Source organism: Octopus bimaculoides, chromosome 4 (genome assembly GCF_001194135.2).
Source record: "Octopus bimaculoides isolate UCB-OBI-ISO-001 chromosome 4, ASM119413v2, whole genome shotgun sequence".
In the NCBI taxonomy this organism is placed as follows: Eukaryota; Metazoa; Mollusca; class Cephalopoda; order Octopoda; family Octopodidae; genus Octopus; species Octopus bimaculoides.
Window position 1 is genome coordinate 70,880,594 of NC_068984.1, and position 25,350 is coordinate 70,905,943.

Consider the following 25,350-nt stretch of genomic DNA (forward strand, 5'->3'; position numbering starts at 1 on the left):
TTTCTTTTACTTGAAATTTTACTTTTGTCGTGGCGCATCTACCTAATTCTTCCGCAAAAAAAAAACAAAAAAAAAAAACAGCAGGAAAAATCTTTTTCAATTTTTTTTCTAAAACTTCTGACACCTTATTTGAACTGGTTTTATAACTGCTTAGGATCTTTCTGATTTGGCGGGCGCCATTTTTATGCAGGTTTTATTTAGTGTGTTTTCTACCGAAACACTTTAAAACTTCGTATACTTGTATATTTGGTCTTATATACAGAGAAAAATTTTTATATTTTTATATTCGAAGTTATTTCATGTTAAAAGTTGTCGTATTTCGGTAATTTCAACCAATCACTGATGTCTACTGAGGTGAAAATAATTACTGCTGTGGAATGTAAACAACACGTTCTAGTGGTGTAATGGGATATTGAATGAAATTAGTGCCGTTGTTTGTCAATAACAATTATCGGTGGTACTGTTATTAATGACATCGTTCGTGCATTTGTACTGGTTTTAGCTTTAGGGTTTTAGAGTTACGGTTCGGGTTTTAGAGTTAGGGTTTTAGGGTTAGGGTTAGGGCTATGAGTATTTTTTGCCAAATTTGGTTAAAATCTGTTCAATACACCGTCACAAACTTTTCACCAAATTTGGCAAAAATACTTATAACCCTAACCCTAAAACCCTAAAGCAAAAACCAGTACAAATACACGAACGATGTCATAAATAACAGTACCGCCGATAGTTGTTGTTGACAAACAACGGCACTAATTTTATCCAAGGGAAAAGATCCCATTACACCGCTAGAACGTGTTGTTTACATTCCACAGCAGTAATTGTTTTCACCTCAATAGACGTCAGTGATTGGCTGAAATTACCGAAATACGACAATCTTAACACGAAATAACTTTAAAAAGATAAAATTTTCTCAATAACACTAAGAGTAAAAGATATTTTATATGACACATTCTACCAGTGTCCCAAGTTTGAAAGTGTTTCGTTATGAAAACAAGTGGCTCCCGCCAAATCAGAAAGACCCACTGTTTACATTATTGCAAAAATATATTTATGGGGAAGTTCCATAAATTAAACAATTCTATCTCGTCTGTGCCAAAATGGTTCGTCGTAGTTTTTGATACAAAAACTTTAGCCGACAAAGTTTTCCCATGAAATATTTCCTCACTAATCATTTCGCACAAAAATCGTAATTGTTTTCCTGAGATGCCTCTTGCTATTTTTTTTTTCAATGTAGGCCTTCCTTTTTTTTTTTTAATCATGTATCCTCGTTAATTATTGCGATGTCACTACCTGTATCCAACTGTATTCTCGTATTCACATTATTTATTTTTATAGAGACAAATTTTTCTTTTTGTTCCTTGCTTTGCATTTCTGTTGACAATACTTTTTTTCCTGAATTGTTTTCGTTCGATCTTTTTTTCTTTCACCCAACAATGTGAATTCTTTTGTCCAATTTTCCTACATCCAAAACATTTTAGATTCTTAAAAGAATAGTTTCTTTTGAAATGCATTTCTCCACATCTATAACATGGTTTGGGTCTTGACTGTTGTGTTTCTTTTTTCATATCTGTGACCGGTCGACGCGTATGTATATTTGAATAATCTTTTTCAATTTTTTCTGCGTTCTGTCGTAGATTTATAATTCTTTGGCATTCTTCAGCCACTATTTTTAGAGTTAGTTTTGAATCTTGTTCAAGCATTGTCAATATTCGAGCACTTATCTCTGCATCTTTACTTACCGTTGATCCTTGTACGAAGATTAAACATTTAAACATGTCCGGGCTTAATTCACCAAGTTTAAATTTTTCACATTCTCTATTTACGATTCCGGTATGTGTGACGAAATCTTCCGTTTCTTATTTTTTTCAAATTCAAACACTCCCAGCCAATATTAAATAGTTAAATTCTTTCACTGAATATTTTAGATAATCGCTTAGTTGTTTCCTTGGAACAAATTTCAGATGGTTTTCTTGGCAAGATGTAATTACAAAACGTTTCCTGTTCTGCTGGTGATAATTTCCTTAAAAGAAGACGTACCTTCTTTTCGTCCGTCCAGCTTTTACACTCTTCCTTGAAGATTCCTTCATACCTTCTGAAGTATGCAGAAAACGTAATTCCTTCTTCCGGATTATACGTGAATTCTTCAACTGAATTAGCAACAGCGTCTGCCGAAAACGAACCTGAAGTGTCTTTTAACTGCAACAATAATTCCAACAACTGTTGATTTTGTTGTTGTTGTACCCCTTCTTGCTATTTCTGTTGTTCTTGTTGTTGCTGCAGTTGCCGTTGCAACTGAACCACGGAAGCGAATAGGTCTTCCATGCTAAAAACGTCCACCGTGAGATTCGAATGTCTCGTCGCTCCTGTTGGGTTTCGTCACGACTGTTGTCTTTTGAACTCACTGTATATGCCACTTTATAACATGGACTTATATCAAGGTTATAACAATACATATATTAATAAGAACAACACGTAACAATCAATATCTATTTTCTACGACTTCTACAACTATATTCACAAAGCGCCTGCGCGCACTACACTGTTGTTTCTTTATTATCCCCAAGGGACAATACAAAGAAAGAACAGTACGAAACATTAAAAGAGGGGGAAAATCGAATGAAAAATGAAATGTAAATATAATGAGATGGAATGATGGCCGCCCGGGCCCCACAACTCAAGCAACATCATGGAACATTTTTACAAGACGAACATAAATATCAAAAAGTTTTTTTTTTTCTCACTTTGTTTGGTGTTGCTTCAGTTTTTTATATACTGTCTTTTTATTATTCAATGATAAAGTGTGATTGGGGAAAGATTTAGTTACAATATCTAGCTTGCCAGTGAGTGTATGAATGATCCTAAGTTGCCAAGTTAATGAATAAATCTCCCTATAAAGAGAAATCCCATATAGTATAGTTTATAATTGTAAGTAGCAGCAATTTTGTATAATTAACAAATATGTCATTGCTTGACTAGAGCCAAATTCATTTGATTTCTTTTTTACAGCTTTGACAGTGAGAAAGTTTGTGCCCTTGACTCATTATTTCAACAAGGCTTCCATAACTGGCTGTTAAAAGAGAAGAACGTATCCACAAACAGAGGACCAATCCTTAATACCTGCTAAAGAAACTCAAGGACAAAGTTCTGATGTCCATGAAGATAAATTGTACAAGAAATCAGAACTCCAAATGTTGGAGCAAATACTGCAAGGTACTTTGTCTGACACTGTTACAAATCCTAACATTCTGAAGCTATGAATCAATAATTTATTTTATCAGCTCCAAAAGAATTGAAGATCAAAAACAAAACTGACCATTGGGATTTCAACTAAGAGTGTAAAAGGCCAAAGTAAATAATATGATGAGTTTTGTCTTATGTTGTAAAGAGGTTTTGATGCCTAGTGAAATCTATATGTGATAGACTAGTATCATGTCCAGATATATATCTCATCTGTTAGACATTATGAAAGCCACGAATAAGATGAAGGCAATTAAATGAATTAGCTAATCAATAAGCAAGGGTATTGTGTAACATATTTCACAGAAATTCTTGATCACAAACCAAATAACCAATTAAATTACTGGAAAAAAATGGTTGTGATGCCAATTATGTCGACCAATCAAATATCACTGCAGATCTTTAGAGAATGCATCTATAAAGAATAAATATTTAATGAAACAATTACAGAGGAATTGTGTCAAAGATTATATTAATCGTAAGGTCTCTTCATGTAGTGAATAAAAATGTACATGAAATACTATGTAGCAAATTTTCTACTATTTTAAATTATACATATACTAAGCAAAGCAAGTTCTACTATATATTGTCAACATTTTTACTCAGTTTGAAGGTTTCTCCATTAAACTAGATAAAAGTTGTTAGTGATTATAATTACAGCTATCATCATCATCATCATCATTGTTGTTGTCATCATAGCCACAACTATTGTTGTAATTAGTCATGGTGGTAGAGGTGTTCTCATCACTATTGCTATCATAATCATTGTTGTCCTCATCCTTTCCCCATTATCCTCATTAATCTATCAGCCAGTTAATTAATATGGTTTAATACCTGTATTTCTACTCTGACACAAGTTTGATGTATGACATATCACCGCTCATCTTGGTTTGTCTTTTCAGTCACAAGGATTAATAGTCAGAGATATAAAAAAGAATTATCTACATGGTGGTTATGACACCTGAAAAAAAAAATAGAAACCAAATTTCTAACAATCTACCATCTTAAAAAGAAATAGGACATCTTCTAACAGTCCAACTAATACTGATTACACTTGCGAACACCTGTCGAGGCAAGTGAAATCGAAATCGAACTAAATTCGACGACTGGCACCCATGCCAACGTCGTCTCCTTCATTGGACACTAAACTCGGCTTGCGAAGACCTGTTGGGGCAAGCGAAAGCAAAAACGCGAAATCGTGACAGCACCTGTGCCCAGCGTCACCTTCCTGGCACTTGTGCCGGTGGCACATGTAAAGACATTTGAGTGAGATCGTTGCCAGTACCGCTGGACTGGCTCCTGTGCAAGTGGTACATAAAATACACCATTTTGAGCGTGGTCGTTGCCAGTACCGCCTGACTGACCTTCGTGCCGATGGCACGTAAAAGCACCGACTATACTCCCGGAGTGGTTGGCGTTAAGAAGGGCATCCAACTGTAGAAACTCTGCCAAATCAGATTGGAGCCTGGTGTAGCCATTTGGTTCACCAGTTCTCAGTCAAATCTTCCAACCCATGCTAGCATGGAAAGCGGACGTTAAATGATGATGATGATGGTGATGGTGATGATGATGAGGATGATGATGATGATGATGATGATGATGATGATGTACAACATTTTACTATAGGTCTTCCTCACTAGGTTGAATAAGAGAATGACAATATCAACAAAAAGAATCAGACACCAAATCTCATTGTTTTTTCATTCTAACTTCACCTTCCTCAGATACTCTGTATCAACTACATATCCCTTCTTGACTGAACTTTATCTTTTTCTGACATGATCAGACAATAAAAATGTATAAATTAAATTACATTTTCCCAAATGCATATATTGCACAGCAAATATTCTACATGTTACCAGTAACGGTAGCATCTGCTGTTGAGATCTCTCAACGAATTAAAAGCACATCAAAAATTTCTTGAAGGGCACGATGACACAGGAAAGACTAAATGACATAGTCATCCTGAATATTGAGAGTAACCTTGGAGGCGAAGATGACATCAGTGAGATAATAAAAATCATTTGCTTTAGAAAAGGCGCATGAAGCATGTTTTGTTTATTTATGAAAATGTTTGATTCTTTATTACTGAACTCATTAAAGAGAAAATTCACAATGTGTTTAACTTTTCAATAAATTATCAAATTAATTTAACAGATGTTTACATTTCTCAAAATGATAAGGCGAAAAGTATTTGTCCTTGGAAAATTTCATAACAGAACTTGTCCCTTTAAGCTATAATTTAAAGGTATTAAGAATTGAAATATTGCTAAACTAGCCACTAGTACAGTTTTCTCAGGTTTAGTTCATGGAGGGCTTTCTCAAGGGCTCTAATCCTAGGTGAGCAGAGTGCACATTAGAAAACTCAATATCTCTCTAATTGCATAAATGCATAATATATTTTCATTGAGAGAATCATTGAAAGAGTTGATATGGATATAAGTACGTATATGTACGAAGTTGTATCAAACAGTTCCTGGACTATTTCTGCAGCACACGGTTGCATATGCAGTGAGAGCTGGCAGTGACCTTCATGAGGCAGTGTGCCATATAACATTGCTGTGTATACTTCGTAAGTTGTGAAACCTGTGTTTTAGGATCACATGTATGCTGTAGTGTGTGAGTTTGTCATGTACAGGAACAAAAAGTGAACATGAAATTTTGTGTTAGACTTGGGAAATATGCTATAGACATTGAGCATGCTCCAGCAAGCTTATGCAATGTAGAAATGGGTCGTACGCAATGTTTCAAGTGGCATGGGAGATTCAAAAGTGGGGGAACGTCCTTGGAAGATTATGAGCGATTTGGAAGGCTTACCATGAAAGTCACCACCGAAAATTTGGAATTGTGCATCGAGAATTCATCTCCCCTACCCAAGGCCAAACAACCATCAGTCAAGATTTCTACTGCGATGTTTTGAAGCATTTGAGAGAGGACATTCGGTGAGAGTGACCAGACCTGAGGAATGCAAAGAATTGGATTCTTCACCGAGCTCTCCTCACACGTGAGTTTCTCACCAAATCAACATGGTATTGCTTCCGCACCTGACTTATTCACCAGATTTAGCATCTGTGGACTTCCATCTCTTCCCCAAGATACAAATGCAGCTCAAAGGTCACTGTTTTAATACCACTGTCGAAATCCAGAGAGTATCGTAGGAGGTCCTTGGCTTGCTTACGGAAAACGACGTCCAGGCTGAATTCCAAAAGTGACAGGAACACTGGGACCGGTGTAGTGCTGCGCAACGTGACTATTTCAAAGACGATTAACTTGAAACTTAGGTGAATACGTTTTTTTTTTTTTATTAAACATAACAAGTCCGGGAACCTTTTGATTCCCACTCGTATATGCTGAAAATGATACTGCATGAAATATGTGAATATACAACGATGTCAAGTTTATTAGGTGAGTAATAGATATGTGGTTCTCAAGCATTTTAAGCTTTATTCCCAAGGCCACTTCTTTAGTTCTTTATTACGTCTGGATAAGACTAATATCATTACCAAAATGCTGTCTTTTGAATAGAGTCTTTGCAATAATACATGCATTTATGCATATACTTATATACAAGCAGGCGTATATAAATATATATATATATACATACATATACATGTGTGAGTACATATATATGCATACCTGCACACACAAACAATCACAACACAAATATTTATACGTTTCATTTTCTATCTAAAATTTCTAATTGCATAACAGGAAAAAAAATCAAACAACTTTTTTCTTTGTCTACGTCAGCAATATGTCAATATGCTTTCACACTCGGCATTCTATATTCTCTGTGATGTTTATAAACATTTAGGATATTAACTTTTGCTATAATGTGATTCAGAACCATTCCATATCGACACTTATATTCATCATACATTGATTTAATATTTTTGTTAGTTTATTTATTTATTTATTTATTTCTTGGTTTACTTTTTAGTTTATCGTGCTGAAATGATCATTTGCACTTTGACTGTAACCATCAGCTAAATCTAGTCTGCTACCATTTTTCATCAAATCAAATGAAAGTATCTAAATATAGAAATGAGCAAAGTGCTATTACAAAAATATCATTTGCTTCCTTTTCTCACTATCTGCTGTGATGCTTGCAAGATTTTTCTGGTTGTTTTATAATTTATAAGTTATATGTATGCATATGTATATACATATGTATATATATGTGTGTGTGCGTGTGTGTATGTGTGTATATATACACACACACACACACACACACACACATGCACACATATATACATATATTAATATATATACAATCATGCGCGTGTATGAGAACATATATATACATTCATATGTGTATATGAGAATACACACACATACACACACACACACACATACACACACACAAACACACACACATACACATACACATATATTTGTCATGAAAAAGAAACAGTATTAGATTAAAATCACCGTCAGTGTTTCATACTTAATGCAAACATATCACGAAAAGGCAAATTAACAGCAGTATTCATTTGAAGATATAGATGTGATGCAGATTTTAAAATCACAAATATTTCAGTAGTTGGCTGAAATCGTCCAGTAATGGTGATGTGATTGCTAGGTGGATATGCATTTCTCTCTTGTTCGGTTTTGTCAGTGGCATATATTCAATGCCAACCACATGCTAATGCAAAATCAATCACTGCTGATATAACAAAACAGAAAACATGCTACTGGCAAAGTCCAATGAGGCTGAAATGCACATCTCGTATTTTCAGCGCAGCCGCTGGACGATTTCCATCGGCTTCTCTCATATTTTGTGCTTTCCAAACACAATATATCCATGAGAGGTATTGGAGGGCGCACCTGACAGCATATGGAAGGAGTTTAGGGATAGTAAAAATCAGGAGGGCCATCTTCCAAAGGGACTGCCTGTCTCCAATGATCTTTGTACCGTGCTTGATACCACTAACACTGATTCCGAGGAAAGCAAAAGCTGGGTACGTTTTCAAAAGCCGCCAGCAATAAGTCAACCATTTGTTATACATGGATGACCTCAAACTTTATGGTAAAGATGAAGCCCAAGTCAGTTCCCTCGTCGATACGGTATATACTTTCAGTGCTGATATCAGAATGGCGTTCGGACTATCGATACCGTTGGGGGAGGTTATGAAGCAGATAGAAGAGACAAGCTATAAGTACTTGGGACTTTTGGAAATGGATAAATTGATGGAGAAAGAAATGACAGAAAAATTTAAGGTGGCGTACTTGCACAGAGTGAGACTAATACTTAAGTCGGAATTAAGCAGACGGAATAAGATTGAAGCTGTCAACACCCTGGCGGTTTCACTCCTTAGATATGGAGCAGGGGTAATCGCATGGACAGTAGACGAACTAAACAGCTTAGACAGAAAGACAAGGAAGTTGCTAACTAGAAATGGGACACTCCACCCAAAAGGTGACACAGACAGACTGTATGTACCAAGAAAAAGAGGGGGAAGAGGAATTAGTGGATGCGAACACAGCATTAGAGCAGGAGAAAACAACATAGCATGGTATGTAAAAAAATGCCATAAAACCGCTATTATTAGACGTAAGAAGGACAGGCTTGTGGAAGATGAAAGATTGCAAAGATTAAGTACTGTACAAGCAATTGAAAACGAATGAAACTGAAAAAAGATGGGTAAAGAAAAGAATGCATGGAAAATTTCATAGGGATGTTGAAGATAAGACAGACAGGGAAAAAAGATGGCTGTGGATGACTGAAAGTGATTTAAAACCGCAAACGGAGGCTCTAATCTGTGTTGCCCATGTGCAAGCACTAAGAACAAACTACATAAAATACAGAATATACAACATATCAGAAAATGATAAGTGCAGAATCTGTGGACAAAATAGTAAAACTGTATGACATATTACCAGTGAATGTACGCCACTAACCCAGAAGGAATATAAGAGACGCCACGACAATATAGACAGGCTTGTCCATTGGGCACTTTGCAACATGTATGGACTTGACAGAGCAAAAAATTGGTACGACCACAAACCCGAAGGCATCATCCAAAATGATAATGCAACGATCCTATGGGATTTTATGATTCAGTGCGAAACCAGGCATAGTGTTAATTGAAAAAGAAAGCAAACTATGCTAGATCATAAATATAGCATGCCCAGCTGACAACAAGGTATGCGATAAAGAAGAAAGAAAAGTCGATAGATAGGACAGGTTAGCTTGGGAGGTTAAGCAGTTGTGGTCGATGAAAAAGGCGGTCGTAGTACCGATAATTGTCGGAGTCCTGGAAACAGTGAGCAAAAATCTTAAGAAGTACTTGGAGCAAATAGGGGCTGCAATCAGGATGGATCACTTGCGGAAAACAGCACTACTTGGAACCGCTCGAATATTCCGGAAGGTGCTCGAAAAATAAGAGGTGTTACCTTACTTCACTGGTAGTGAAAACAGCTGACACCGTAGTACTTCTCCAGCGTTAGAAGCTGTGCAAAGCCAATAATAATAGTAATTTTGGGGTGATGGGGGACAAACTCAGACGTAAAGACACACGCAGCATCTTTCAGTTTTCATCTACCAAATCCACTCGCAAGGTTTTGGTCAGCTCGAGACTATAGTAGAAGACACTAGCCCCAGATGCCATGCAGTGGGACCCATAACTTATTACTGGTTGAAATATGCTTCAGGCATATTGGAACCCATAAGAAATCACGGCATTCTTCATAATTCCGGGAACGGCTTTCTTATAGGTTCGTATATAGTTCAAGCATATTTAAAATGGTAATAAGCTTATATATCATTTACACACTACCATGTGTGAATAATATTTTTTAAATCAAAACTTACTCACTCATGACTACGTCTAGGCTTTGTCACTAACTCAGTTTTAAATCAAATTAGATAACGTTTACAGTTTTGCATTGATCACATCCTATGTCACATTTTCAGCTACAAAATTTTGAAAAATGCTTCGATAGAAAAAAAGTTCAAGTAAAATATGTGAGGTCAAAAAGAGGAAAGTAACGCCTGAAATCGACTTTGAGTCAAAATTTTTTTTCAAGAATTCTATATTTTACTTTAGTTTATATGATAGATCTCGGCGAGAGGAATCTATCCATGTTACTTATATACAAAACAAATCACTAGAAAAAAAAGTACTATAGTGAAAACCGGCGAAGACAAAAGGAGATAAAAGCCTGAAATCGACTTTGATTCCAAATATTATTCTTATTCCTAAAGAAAACTATATTTAAATTCAACTTTTCTGATAGATCTCCACTAGAGGAATCCGATGATATGAATTATATCCAAAAAAGTGGGGTCAAATGTACCGAAAAAAGTGGTAAAGCCTAAAATCAAATTAAAAACCGAAATTTTTCTTTTCACCCATATCATAGAACTCATCAAAACGAGTGTCGTGGCGGTAATCTTTTGAAAAACTTCATTCACACACTACTGTGTGTGAATAATATTATTAAGGTCAGCATTTACTCCCTCACGACCACTTCTAGGCTTTGTCACTAACTCAGTTTTTAACCAAAGTAGATTATATTTACAGTTTTAGATTGGTCACATCATAAGCTAGATTTCGAGCTAAAAAAATTTGAAAATTGGTTCAAGAGAAAAAGGTTTCCGTCGAATATGAAGTCTCATACGAGAGAATAACTCCTGAAATCGACTTTGAGTCCAAATTGTTTCTTTTTTAAATAAATCTATATTTATTTTAGTTTATATGATAGATCTTGACGACTGGAATCTGTTCATGTTAGTTATATATAAAAATATTCAGTAGAAAAAAGTACTAAGGTAAAACCCGGTGAGAAAAAGAAAAGGAGATTAACGCCTGAAATCGACTTTCACTCCAAATATAATTCTTATTTCAAAAGAAAACTATATTTAAATTAAAATTTTCTGATAGATCGCGACTACAGGAATCCCATGATGCTAATTATATATTTTAAAAAGTTTAAACAAAAAAATACTGGGGCCAAATGTGCCGAAAACAGTGATAACGCCTAGAAGGAAATTCAAGACCTAAACATTTTGTTTTTATGTAAAAAAAATTTGTTTTCGTTTAGTACATATGATAGAACTCATCGAGACGAGTGTCGTGGTTCTAATCTTTTCAAAAAATATTCAAAAGGAAAAATGTTATTATATAAGCTAAATGTGCCAAAAGTACGTTAAACAATTTTCAAGTAATATTATTACTTATAGTAGTACCAAGACGACGAGCTGGTAGAGTCGTTAACTCGCAGGCTGAAGGCTTCGCGGTATTTTGTCTTCCTCTACATTCTGAATTCAAATTCCGCCCAGGTCGTCTTTACCTTTTATATTTTCGGTACTCGATGAGTATCAGCTGAGCACTGAGGTTGATGTAATCAACTTCCATCCGCTCCCTCCGGATATGATGGCTTTCTGCCAAAATTGGAAACCAATATTCCAAAATGCTTGATTCAATTGCAAAGATGTATCTCATATTCATAGAATACACTATACTGTAATAAATATTCATCGCACACGGCAGTGTGTGAATAATGTTATTGAGGTCAACATTTACGCACTTGCGACCACTTCTACGCCTTGTCACTAATTCAGTTTTTTCCCAAATTTGATGATGTTTATACATTTTTAGATTGGCCGCCTCCTAAGCTACATTTCAGTTACAAAATTTGAAATTTGGTTCAGTACAAATAATTTGGGATTTCAAATATGTGAGGTCGAAAAACGAGAGAATAACGCCTGAAATCGATTTCAGGGATATACACGCAACGCTGCATACATACTTTCGTAAATAAACACACACACACAATGCATGCACGCACACATACATGTACATACCCATAAGTAACTTTTAAAACTCCAATGAAGGGAAACAAAGGTGAGTGTGACGAATACGTAGCTTAAAAGGGAGAGGGTAAGTTGACTACAATTGGTGACAAGTGGACTCTTTTCTGCTGTCCATCACAAATAAACACACTCACACACACACATACATACATACTCATTGCAGAAAGATGTTACTGAGGTTTAAATTTTAATCATTTTCACTTAATCAGAAAACAAGATTCAGAAGCTGGAATTTTCGGCATGAAAGTTGTCTGTCACAAAATGAAAGCGAAATCATTATACGAGGAGGAATTTTTTTATTAAATAAACGAAAGCAAAGCCGTACGACATCCAAAGTTGTAAGAACTTGCGAAGTTTTAATAAGATTTTTGTCAGCTTTCAAACGTTAATTCAGTATTAAGAGTAGCAAAATTTAAATTATTATTTCTTAGGGTAAATTGACAAGATTTGTGCTTTCCGATACTATGATTAGATTTCTAGAGTAACAGGATTCAGAATTCTTATTTTCAGGCAAGTTGACAAGAACAGTAGCTAAATTGCAGGCTTTATTTTTAATTTGCATGCATTCCGACTAATAAACTAACTTTGCCCTAACAAGAGCAAGTTGCTCTTCCTGTCTTACAGTGAATGCATTGGCTATATTTGTATTTCTTAGAAATAAGTGGATTACATTTTATTTATAGAAATTGCAGTTTTAAACTGGTTTACGAAAAATTGGATTATAATATGGAATTTTAGCATGTATATGAAAACTCCATTAAAAAAAAATTTATTCCTCAAAATTTAATGACGCAATATTGTTATTGATTCTTTCAATGGGCAGATCTGAAAGTTTCTAGTAATACTGTTCAGAAAAGGCAAAAAGGCAGGTTTCTCCTCGTTCTTTATGGTGAATGCATTGGCTATTTTTGCATTTTTAAAATTATTTTTATATTAGCCAATGCAATGAAACCCTGTCCAGATAACTTTTTGTTATTTTTAGAATTTAAGAAAAAATATGTGGAAATTTAAAAAAACATAGCATAAAATTATTATTTAAATTCAATCATCAACAATGAAAAATAATTCAAATACTTTTTTAACAAAAGAATACTTATCAGTTTTATAGTATTGCCTGGAAAAAATGTGGATTACAATGAAATTTAAAGAAAAAAAAACATTTTAAAAATCATGTCTTTTGAAATACACAATTAAATTAGTACAAACAACAAAATATGAGATTGTAAAAAATATTGCACAAGATGTTTTTTTAACAAGAATTGAAATCCCATTACACAAAAAAGTAGAATGATAATTAAATGGTTTCAAGTCAACCATATACACAGTCAATTCTTCCACATAAAAAAAAAATAATCTGACAAATAAATCATAAGTAAAATTTATTAGTTAACATTAATACAGTAGAATTAACCTTATTCGTCCATGGCATAATCATTAATTCACCTAATTTGTCATTTCCAATTTTCTCCATGAGATGACTAATTAGGTAAATTCTACTGCATTTTTCAAAATTAATTAATTTATTTCATTTTTAAAATTCTGCTTTTTTCAAAAATAAGCCCATGGGCTTAAGTAAAGACTTAAATAGGTTTGCGTAAATATTTTTTCTGAAAATAATAAAAATTACTGGGACTATAGATGAAAAGAGGGAATGTAAGCCCATAAGCTTAAAATTAGACAGGCTTATTTTTGGAAAAAACCAGTAATGTTTTCATAAATTTTTCATTTTAATAAAATATAGTAAATGTTAAAAATGCCGACAAGGCTCTTGGCAGTGCTTCGTTCAAGTCAGTCTATAGGAAAGCTACGTCCAAGGCACAGCAGCTGTGGAATCTGCAGAGTGCAACACGGTGGCGGCAGACAACATTCTGGATGCGTTGAAGAAGAGGCTGGTGGTCCCCAATAGTACCAGATGGAACTCTACCTATGGCTCTGTTGTTGTCCTCAACAACCTGCTGGAGAAGAATAGGGGAGCTGTCCACATGGTGATGACACAGCTGAAGCTGAAGACCTTCACAGAGTACGTCCAGGTGATGTCTGATGTTGCCAAGGCCTTAGATAAAATCCAGTGAGAGGATCAAGCCTATCTCGGGAGCCTTCTGCCAACTGCAGAGACCACCGTCATGAAGTTGAAGGAGGCTAAGTTCAAACATCTCCTGTACTGCAGGCCTCTGGTAGACAAGATAATGGCAGGCATCACGAAAAGGTTTGGGCTTCTAGAAGACCTGGAGTGTCAGCTGGCCGCTACCTTCCACTTCGAGTTTCGCCTGTTCTGGCTGGGGCTGTATAGTAACAGCCAGATTAGCAGAATAACGAATGCCATGGAGACCGTCATAGAGATAGCCCTAATGGAGACCAATGAGGATGGCAGCAGCACCACTAGTAACGAGGATGAGGAAGATGATTTCTTCAGCAAGATGATTTCTTCCCTTATTGGGATTGTCACATTAAGTTGACAATATACTACAACTTTGTCGCTCCACTACTGCTTAAATCTCTCTGAGAGATTTAGAAATATTATATTTCTAATTTTGCTGATCAGTGAATAAACTTCACTATGATTTACATATGTTTGTGAAGGAGAAACAGGCCTCACTATCTAGCTGGTAAGCTACTTCAGGCTGATGACGAGCAAAGACTCAGAAACATGTCCCTGAATGCTGGCTAGGCTGGGTGGGGGAGCTTGTCTCCCCTTCACAAACTTAAGGACACAGTAATTGTGTCAAGGCTGACAGGAAGCAGTCCAGCTTCCTAGGGCTAAACAGCAGTAGTGTATTCCCTTATTGGGATTATCACATTAAGTTGACAATATACTACAACTTTATATATATATATATATATATAAATCAGGAGCTAGACAGAGAAATTTGAGATTAGGATGAAGGTAAAACTGAAAGGAAAACTAAAGGAAATGCTAAGTGATTATAAAATTCAGTGTTGCTACTATAAAATATAAAATAATGTATATGCTTGTATATATGTGTATGTATATGTATGCATACATATGTATATGAGTGTGTGTGTGTTCAGGGTATTTGGGATAAACTAGACACTTTTGAGAAAAGGGAAATCAAACACAATATCCCATCCAAAAACAAAAGTATTTTAAAAAGCCAAGAGATGTCAACTAGGTTAAGGCTAGAAGATAAGAACTTACTCAAAGTAACCCACTCTCAGCTTCCACTAAGATGGTTCTAGAACCTGGTGCATGCATTCTTCATTATGCTCTTGAAATATCTTTGAACTTGGCCACCAGCTCAGCCTTATTGTTTCAAGCAGATAGGTTGGTGTCTTTTTCAACCATGTGCCACACATAATCCTTGATATGACAATCGTGGGTATCAAGGGTCCAGAAATTGGGGGTTAGTGAAGCTGTAAAAACTTTTGGACAAAACTTCTGTATTTTTTGGCATAGCAAGGAGCTGAATCCTGCAGCCACACATATGGCCTTCAATCTGCAACCCTCTCCAACTAGGGTTATACCAGTCTCCAGAAGATTCCTAAGGCCCTGTTCAAAGTTGTGGGGCAGTGTTGCATCATCCTCACTGGAAACACGTCCAAAGATCATCACAATTTGTGGGAACTTGGTTTTGATGGTACATGGGACATTACATGATTTGTAAGTAAGCTACCTTGTTATTCTGGGTGTTGTACTACTGGTTCTGGCAGATGTTCTTTTCATCTGAAAAGACCCAAGTCATCCCTGGCTCAACAGCATGCCTTAGCTTGTTTAGAAGCTTTTTTGCTTTAGTCAAATGGTTCTCCTTGGCTGTCAGAATTTGTCCCTTGCGCCTTTAGTATGAATGGTAATGGAAGTCCTTATTCAGAATCAGCTTCGTGATGGCAACTCTAATACTCATCTCAGTTACCAAACCTGGATTCCCTTACTTGGACCTTTCATCATCTTGTCCTGCAGTTGTTATGTAAATTCTGGCATGTAGATGCACTCAGAACACTTGCTGTGTCTCTTCCTACAGGCTGTTACTTCATAGTCTCCTTTTTTACCATGGCTACAATTTTGAAGCACGTTTCTCCTCTACTAATTATACCATCTTGATAACAGTAGCTATCAACTACACGTAAGGAATCTTTGAGAATTTGAAAGAAATTATTTCACAGGTAACCCTATTGCTACATACATCTCTTCATCTGTTACCCATGAATTCATTCTCTATTCACTGCCTGATTGTAAGTCCATTGTACATAATCTATGCATTGTTATTTACAGAGCTTTTCTTCCAGTGTTTTATAACTTATTTCTCTTTAAACCAATTCAATAGATTTCCAGTTAAATGCAATGGAAATTTTGATTCTGTGAAGTCTTCATACAGGATAAAGTAAAAGTGACAGCAGATGCATGTCAGTGGATGTTTTGTCTGAGGATAGAGTAGAGCAAGCTTGTGATTTTAGAAGAGAATTGCCCTTCAAAGTGAAGTAGTTGATAGGGTTCTCAAAAGAACTGAAAACCATGTTGTTGTAAACCAAATTTCTTAACCATGCATGCTTGCACCTGTCGGCATAAAATATTAGAAATACAAATACCAACAAGAAAAAAGTAATCTTTAAAAAATAAAATAAAACAAAATGAACTCTACTAAATATAAATGTTAGTGGCAAGTTGAGAGAAAGCAACTATGTAGTGTTTTGTTGACTCCAACAACTGTCACTATTTATGATATAGCATGAAACACATGAAGTATATAATCTAATTCAAATATAAACTCAATTCTTTATGTGTTTTATTATTATTGTTTATATTATTATTATTATTATTATTATTATTATTATTATTATTATCATCATTATTATTATTATTATTATTATTATTATCATCTTTTCCTGTTTTGTTTTACTATTATTTCCACATATTCTGACACTTAGTTATCTAGATAAGTGTTGTGTATGGCTTATTTCAAATTAAATTTATATATGTTAGTTTATTAGTTATCTTTAAAAATTTATTATCGTTGTGTTATTCTCTCTTTATAGAAAAAATATAGCAGCAACAAACATATTAACCAACAACCAACCAATGAAAATACAGAAAAAAGAAATATATGTAAGTGTGTGTTTACACACACACACGCATGCGCGCGCACGCACACACACACACACGTGTATGTATATATGTATATATAAGTACAATTCCTTAGCTTCCACAATTTCAATTTACGATTTCATTATTCTCAAGTGTAAATCATAGATATATGTGCATATAAATCTCACAGATCTGACATTATTTTATATTTTATAGTAGCAACACTGAATTTTATAATCACTTAGCATTTCCTTTAGTTTTCCTTTCAGTTTTACCTTCATCCTAATCTCAAATTTCTCTGTCTAGCTCCTGATTTAAAGTGTTTATGGAAATGTTTGCAAAAGTTACACTACTTTAAGTTTTCAACAAAAATATTGCAAATCAGCTTTGACAATTCAGAATCATTATGCAAAGGTTTATAATAAATAAATAAAAACATATAACATCACCCACCAAAAAATGCAAAATCTGTTGATTTATTAAAATATGGTGATGATTTAAAAGAAAGGTAATATATTCAACAAAAGTTAAACAACCAAATTCACAAGTAATTCCCATTTTCATTCTTAATAACATGCTATGGAAATGAACGGATAACAATAAACAATAACACTCATAGGACAAATGCTACTTTTTGATGTAAGTTTTGTCTGAAACACTCACATATTTTGTAACAAGTAAAAAAAGTTTTCATCTGACGTTAATTAATTAATTCTTATCTGAGCCTAAATTAGTGTTAAACAAAAATAAATGAAGCAACACATTGGAATGTAATAATTTAATTGATTGAAACCATATTTGTTGTAAAAGATATTTATGAATTACAAGGCCTTTAAAAATATTTTTCTTTTATCCTTTGTTCAGCTAAATATTTTCATGTTGATATGAAAGGGTTTTGAGTTAACACAAAATTTGTTAAATGTCTAAAACAATGATACTTCATACAGTCTATGACTCTGATAGTAGGCAATTTCCTGCTTTATGTGCAAATGCAGAAAGATGTTTTTTTTTTTTATTTTCTTCTTAATTCTAACACTCAAATAATAGTTTAATCTATTTAAAACTAAAAAGCAACAAGGTTTGATATAAACAGCAAAGACTTGATTATTTTTTGTATATGGAGCTAATACCTTTGTAGGTTGCAAAGGGAATTTAGCCCACTTGAAGAGAATTATATATGAGGATTTTGTCTGAAGTGCAATGCTGCATGACAGATAGACATAGGAACTGGATGTACAGTGGGTATGATGGTTGAAAAGAAATGAAGCAAGCATGCTGCACTGAGTATGTAATATTAGGGTGAATGAGTCAAAGAGAATAAATATGGCATTAGAAGGTTGAGTGTAGGTGGAGTCAGATACAGTGTGCAAGAGAGAAGACTGCATTGGCATGGACATGAAATGCCTATGGAGTATGACAGTTTGATAAAGCAGTGCTAAACAGTCTAAGTGGAAGCAACCTGTAGAAGATGCATTCAAAGGAAGTTATATTTGAAAGAAATGATGATACATAATTTCAAGAGGTTGGATCCTATGAAGGAGGGGACAAAGGAACAGAAGGGGTGAGACAATATACTGAAAAAGCCTGTCCAATACTTGGATGTATGGAAAACAAACATCAACACACACACACACACACACACACACACACACAGACACCCCCCCCCACACAGACACAGACACACACACACACAGACACACACATACGCACGCACACGCACGCACGCAAACACACACACATACATACAAATATGAATATATACGCACACATACACGCATATACAACAAAAGTTGCTAAACATACTCTGCTATATTTAACACATTGCATCTTAAACACACGGTATGTAGACAACTATAATCTCAGAATAAATTGCAATGAATATTAATGCCACATTTCAAATGCATATTGTGATGGTGGCAATGTCCTCCAAACAACTGTCATAATGAATTCACAGAACTTTTTGAATATAATATGATACCACATGTTTGTTTTTTCTACTTCTTTTGTGTTACATTCTTGTTCTCATTCATCTGGATTATTGCTACACTCTTTGGTAATCATCTCATAGTTTCATTTCTGAATTGCCAGTTGTACACACAAAAGTTTATACTTCTGCAGTAGCTGAACTTCTGGAAAAAAATTAATGGCATGATAGCTTTTCTACCTAGAGAGAAGGGTTATATACATATATATCATCATCATCATCGTCTTCGTCATTTAACGTCTGTTTCCCGTATCATCGCGTGTTAGACAGTTTAACAGGAACTAGCCCGCTGAAGAACTGCCCATGTTCGTTTTGGCATGGTTTCTATGGCTAGATGCCCTACCTAATGCAAACCACTTTACAGAGTTTACTATGTGCTCTTACAAAGCAACTGCATGGGGGTAGTTACGTGGCACCAGTATGTGTGCTTTTTATGTGGCACCAACTCCCATTAGCCCACAAGATTACGAATGTTCAGTTGGAGAGGCATCTGGGAGGACATGCCTGTATGCAAGGACAGACATAATTTTACTTCGGTTGACATGTCTTCTCAAGCACAACAAACCTCCAGGAGTCTCAATTCCTTGTCATCCTCTCTTTGAGGTCCAATGTCTCAAGATCCTTCCTCAGTACTTCATCCCACGTCTTCTAGGGTCTACCCCTTCCACTTGTTCCCTCCACAATTAGAGATTGATGACTCTTGATACAATTGTCTTCATTCATAGGCATTTCATTACTGTACCAGCACAGTTTTTCTCTCTTGCACACCACATCTGTGTGTATGTGTGTATGTGTGTATGTGTGTGCGTGCGTACAAGTGCATTAAATTAGGTCCGTAAGATCATTGAGAGATTGGTACCAAATGTTAGTCATAAAGACTGTGCCATTCAACAAACTGGATAACAAATTAAAGAGACAAAGTGTCCATTTTATCACTTCATATTTAATGCATGATATTGCAATAGCCAGAGTTTTGAAGAACTGTAAATCTTGAGTATCCTCTCAAAAATACAAAACATGTGTATAGAGTAGATATAATCAATCTCATACAACTCCTAGGTACACTCCTACATGAACATCTTGTCAAAGCAAGGAATAAATATGAGATCACTCCATGGATTTCAACTCTTTTACCAAATGCAAAGTAAATGATAAACAAAAAAAAAAGGGTATTCCAATACATTAGCAAACAAGTCTATAAGATAATCCACCCAGTTTATAAAACGATTTAAATTTGCATGTTATGCATTGTGAAATTTGAACAGGGATCTTATTTTTAAAAATTGTGAACTCATTTTGATGCTCATACAATAGGCCATGATTAATATACTTGAACATTTACTAGCCTCAAATAGTGTAAAATGATGCGACACTGTCTTCAAAGCTTTAGTTAATCATATCGACTAAAGCACTTGTTTAATCTGATACATTTTTCTTTACTTTTCTCTTCAATGTATCTAAAGCCATGCAGGATATGACATAAGCCTAAGCTATTTCTTTAGACAAATATAAAAACACACACTGTACACTCGCACATATATGCACACATGTTCTTTATACTTCTTGAATGCTCTTTTAATAAACGCACCAAATCAAAATATTTAATCATGAATTAAAACGTCTTTTCTTTTACATAAGCACTAAGTAAAAGTAGGATTAGAGTTAACCATTTGACTCTAAACCGTCAAGCATTTTAGCTATTCATATCAATACCATCTTTAATCTGGTGTGCATTTGATCAGTTTTTATGTGGCATGAAAATGTTGCATCTATTTAGAAACATAACACATAAAATAATGAATACAAATGTAGACCCATTCGCACACACATATATATTCTTTGTTTGTTTTTAATTATTTCAGTCATTGATTTGTGGTGATTCTTGGACAACATCTGTGATAAATCTTACTCATAAGATACCGGTCAATTATAGGCTGCAGAGTGAAATTGAATTCGTCATGGCAAGAAGGCAATGAGACATTAATTATAAGGCTATATAATCTGTTTTCATTTTTTTAATGGCTTCAACCATTAAATTGTGGTAATATTAATACCTTGCCTTCAAGGGTTTAGTTGATTGCATGCATATGATTCTACCTATGTTATTGAACACGAAAGATAGATTGACATATTTGAGCTAGATGTAAAGGTATGTAATGTAAAGGTATGTAATCTAAAAGGACCTAATATAACTAGGTATTTTCATATGATGTACTGACTCCACAATACACACACACACACATATATATATGTGTGTGTATACACACACACACACACACACACACACACACACACACACACATATATATATATATATACATATATATATATATATATATATATTACATATACATACATACATATATATATATATATATATACATACATACATACACATATATATATATATATATATATATACACACTCGACAATATGGGTTTGGTGTATTGATTGGATTCTTGGAATGTGTTGTAGAGTTTTATGATTCGTTGACGTGTTTCAGAGAGGTTTTGCAGGTTGTTTCTCATTGTGAGAAGAAAGTAGATATTTCTTATTTTATCACATTTTCATGAGATTTCTCCCTCTCACGTTCTCTGGTTTGAAGGTAATTTACAAAGTTTGAGGTTGGTCTTTTATCATATTGTTCAGATAGAAACTCATCTAGCTTTCTTCCTCGTTGTACAATTACTTTTATAATATGATTTTTACCTTCCATTTCTTCTGGAAGGGCTGTCGAAAATATGTCCCTTTTTTCTAATTTTCAAACCAGTCGACGTTTCTTTCCCAACATTGGAGAGATTTCTGTTGTCTCTTTCTATACATTCTTTTCTTTTTTTCCCTAGTTTTAAGATATTTTCGAGGATCAGGCTCTTGAAATCTAATTACAATGAAATGAAAGGCAACATTTCAGAATTCTGCAGAAAATTACGACTCAGAAAAAAAGAAAGGAACTATACAAAAAATACATATAAATATAAATAAGATAAACATGCCTGCACGAAACAGCAGTAACTCTACTTCTCCAAAAGGTTGGAACAAACCCCTTGATGGCTTCTGTGAGTACATTTAAAATTTTCCGTATGAACACGGGTACACGCAACAAACCAAATCACATTTCGAAAATAGTTAATATGAAAACATAAACAAACGAAAAATTGACAAAGAAATAGCATTGAAGAGGCCAATAATGGAAATGCAATAATCTTGATGGATACATAATACAACATAAAAATTGTGTTATCCGTATTACAAGACAATACATACATATAAAACCGAAAAGTGTAATCAATAGAATATAATGAGAAGCCTTGTAATATTAATAAACCTATACCGAAAATTACTAACTGACAAAAGAACATAACTGTATATAACTATATTACTATTTTTGAATACAAATCAAGCCTTCTTTGTGGCATTCCAAAAGTTCACAAAAGTTTTTAAATGAGAGAAACCTGCAAAGGAACAGCATACGTATATATTGATTGACAATCTCACAAAATAAACTGAAATTTAGATTTGTGTAGCAGTGATTCGAATCCTAAAACCTAGATAACTGGTCAGTCACCAAGGCCCAACCTCAAAAGTTTCATGTGATCGGTCTATTATGCAAACAATCAGCGTGAAGCTGTTGTGGAATTTAATCTTCTAGAATCTTCTTGTGCCCTATTAAAAAACGGTTTTTTCGGTAATTAATCGTAGTGTTCAAAGGCAGCTGAGAGATATGCGCCTCCATTCTTGCCAGCAGACTTCTCAGGCAGATGACACAGGAGATAGCTAAGGCGTAGACGGCTCAGATAGTTAACCTAGAACTTTCGTCTCCATGATGATAGCACAACTGTTTTCAGATATATTATGCAGTCAGCATGTTGCCGTTCGAATAGCTTACTGTAATCTCAGAGCAGTATCCCTCTCCCAGTCTGTAATTATTGCTGTTGTTAACTGTAAAAGGCCAATACAGTCTATCTTTATGTGCAACAATAAAATCTTCCGTTATATATTCGCGGGTGTTGTTTAGTTAATTCTTCAAGCAGCCCGAGAAAAAGATTTTCACTCATTAACTCATCCAGCTACTTTATCAGCAACCACAGAACACCTTAATGCACTCGTGTTATTGGTGACACCTGACATTCATCTTCTCGACGTTTGGTGATGTTCGACTCAGAAATAGACAGCAAAAACCATCATCATAGACCCGATTCATTAAGCACGTGATTATCAACTCATCACGAATATCACAACGACGAGAAAAAGGCCTGAGGAGCAGACGCCGTCAGATATACAATTCTTACTACTGCGACGCCTACTTCTGCAAGCTATGACGTTGGAACACTATTAGCTCAGACGCATCTTATGTTTTGCTCGAAATAGCAGTCAAATCTAATATTCATTACAGAAAAATATCTCTTCTCTTGAATATGTGATTCCGGAGCGAAGTTGATCCAGAACCTTCCCGAGTTCGCTGTAACGGCCAGCATTTAATCTTTTCATATCCGTTCATTTTCGTGGTTCCAACTAATTTGTGCTTAAAAGAAATGACAACAACATATATTATGGATATTTCTTATTCAAATACTTCTGGAAAAAAGAAGTTTATCCTCTCACTTTCTTGTCTTACAATTCCCTTGAATTGGCAAATATCCGTGAAATGACTGAAGACAAAATTCAGCCACTGACACGCGCAATATCACTTGTCTCATTATTTTGTGAGCTCAAACTCTCATGACTGAAGCACTTCAACAAATCGTTCATTCACTGTGTTCAACTTGGTTCTTAAAAATTAGCTGTTTAATTGGGGGAAATCGGCAGTTTTCTCTTGTCAATAATGCACTTATATCATTCCTAGGAAGCCCTTTCACCAAGTATGTCAATCTCCAAACAATAACTAATACGATATAATCCGACACTCCAGACTCAGAAAACACGTTGATTATATTTTACAATTTATTGTGAGTATATGGCATATCAGGGGTGCTGAAAATTTTTTTTCAGCGGAAATAGCAGCTTGCATGAACCAAACAGCCGTATTTCTTGGCCCAAAAGAAGCCAGCAACACAACGTATATGACTTCACAAAAAAGACTCTCAAGAACATTTTCTGTGCATATTTCTATGATTACTTTGCATATTGTTTTTATTAAAAATTTCAAAAATATTTTGCCCTGGCTGCAAACGCCATTCCTTCAAAAACACTTTTATATATTTGCAGCAGACATGCTCAAAGTTACCAAATTTTTCTGCAGGCTTCATTACAATCAGTCTCACAAACGCATGCGTATTATATGGTGTCCCATATTTCTAGGCGACTATACACCATCTATGCATTTCTATTACTCAATGTTCTGATAACTTGCATCTTTAAGAGTCATTTTCTCTATTTGCACGTGCTCCACATTTTAACACAATTTTGCATATATGGACTCTATATATGGACAATGTTTATTTGTCTTCACTTTGTTACATGCCTTTATACTTTTGTATTTTATATTTCAATATTTGCCTTGTATTTCCAATTAGATTTAAATTTTAGTCCTCACTCAAGTATATATGCACTATTCTCTCTTTTTTTTTTTTTTTTTGCAGATTTTCTTTTTATTGTTCCACTCTTTTCCACTCCCTAATAAGTTTGGGGGAGACTGCTGTAGCGGTGATTCGACAATCATCACAACCTAACCACAATAGTTTCATGTGTTCGACCTATTAAGCAACCAATCAGCGTGAAGCTGTCACGTGGTTTAATCTTTTGGAATTTTCTTGTGGTATTCTATAAAAAGGCCCCGTTTGGAGATAATTAATAGCAGACAGCTGAAATTGGGATGAGTTACATACGCTATCTCTGATGCCAGTAGACTGTCTAGATAAACTTTTCACGAAGACAGCCAAGACAGACGGCTCAGATACATGACCTAGAACCTCCATTGTCACGAAAATAGCACAATTGCTTTCGGATATGTTGGGCAAACCGCGTGTTGTTGTGAGAATAGCTGAACGGCAGACAGGTACAATTTTGGTGCGAAAATTTCAGTTAGAATTCTAAGAAAAAATATTTGAAAAATGTCAGGCACTTTCCAAATAATTCTCTTGGAATTCTAATTGAAATCTACAAGATCACTTTAGCCTGTTAGCTTTCAAAGTGCCTGGCGAATTGGTCTGCATATTTAATTCTTATCATAATACATTTATGAGCATAGAACTAGGTATACTATGGAAACGTGTGTAGCAAAATCTCCTCACCATTTCCTTTATATGTATCTTTATATATATATATATATATAT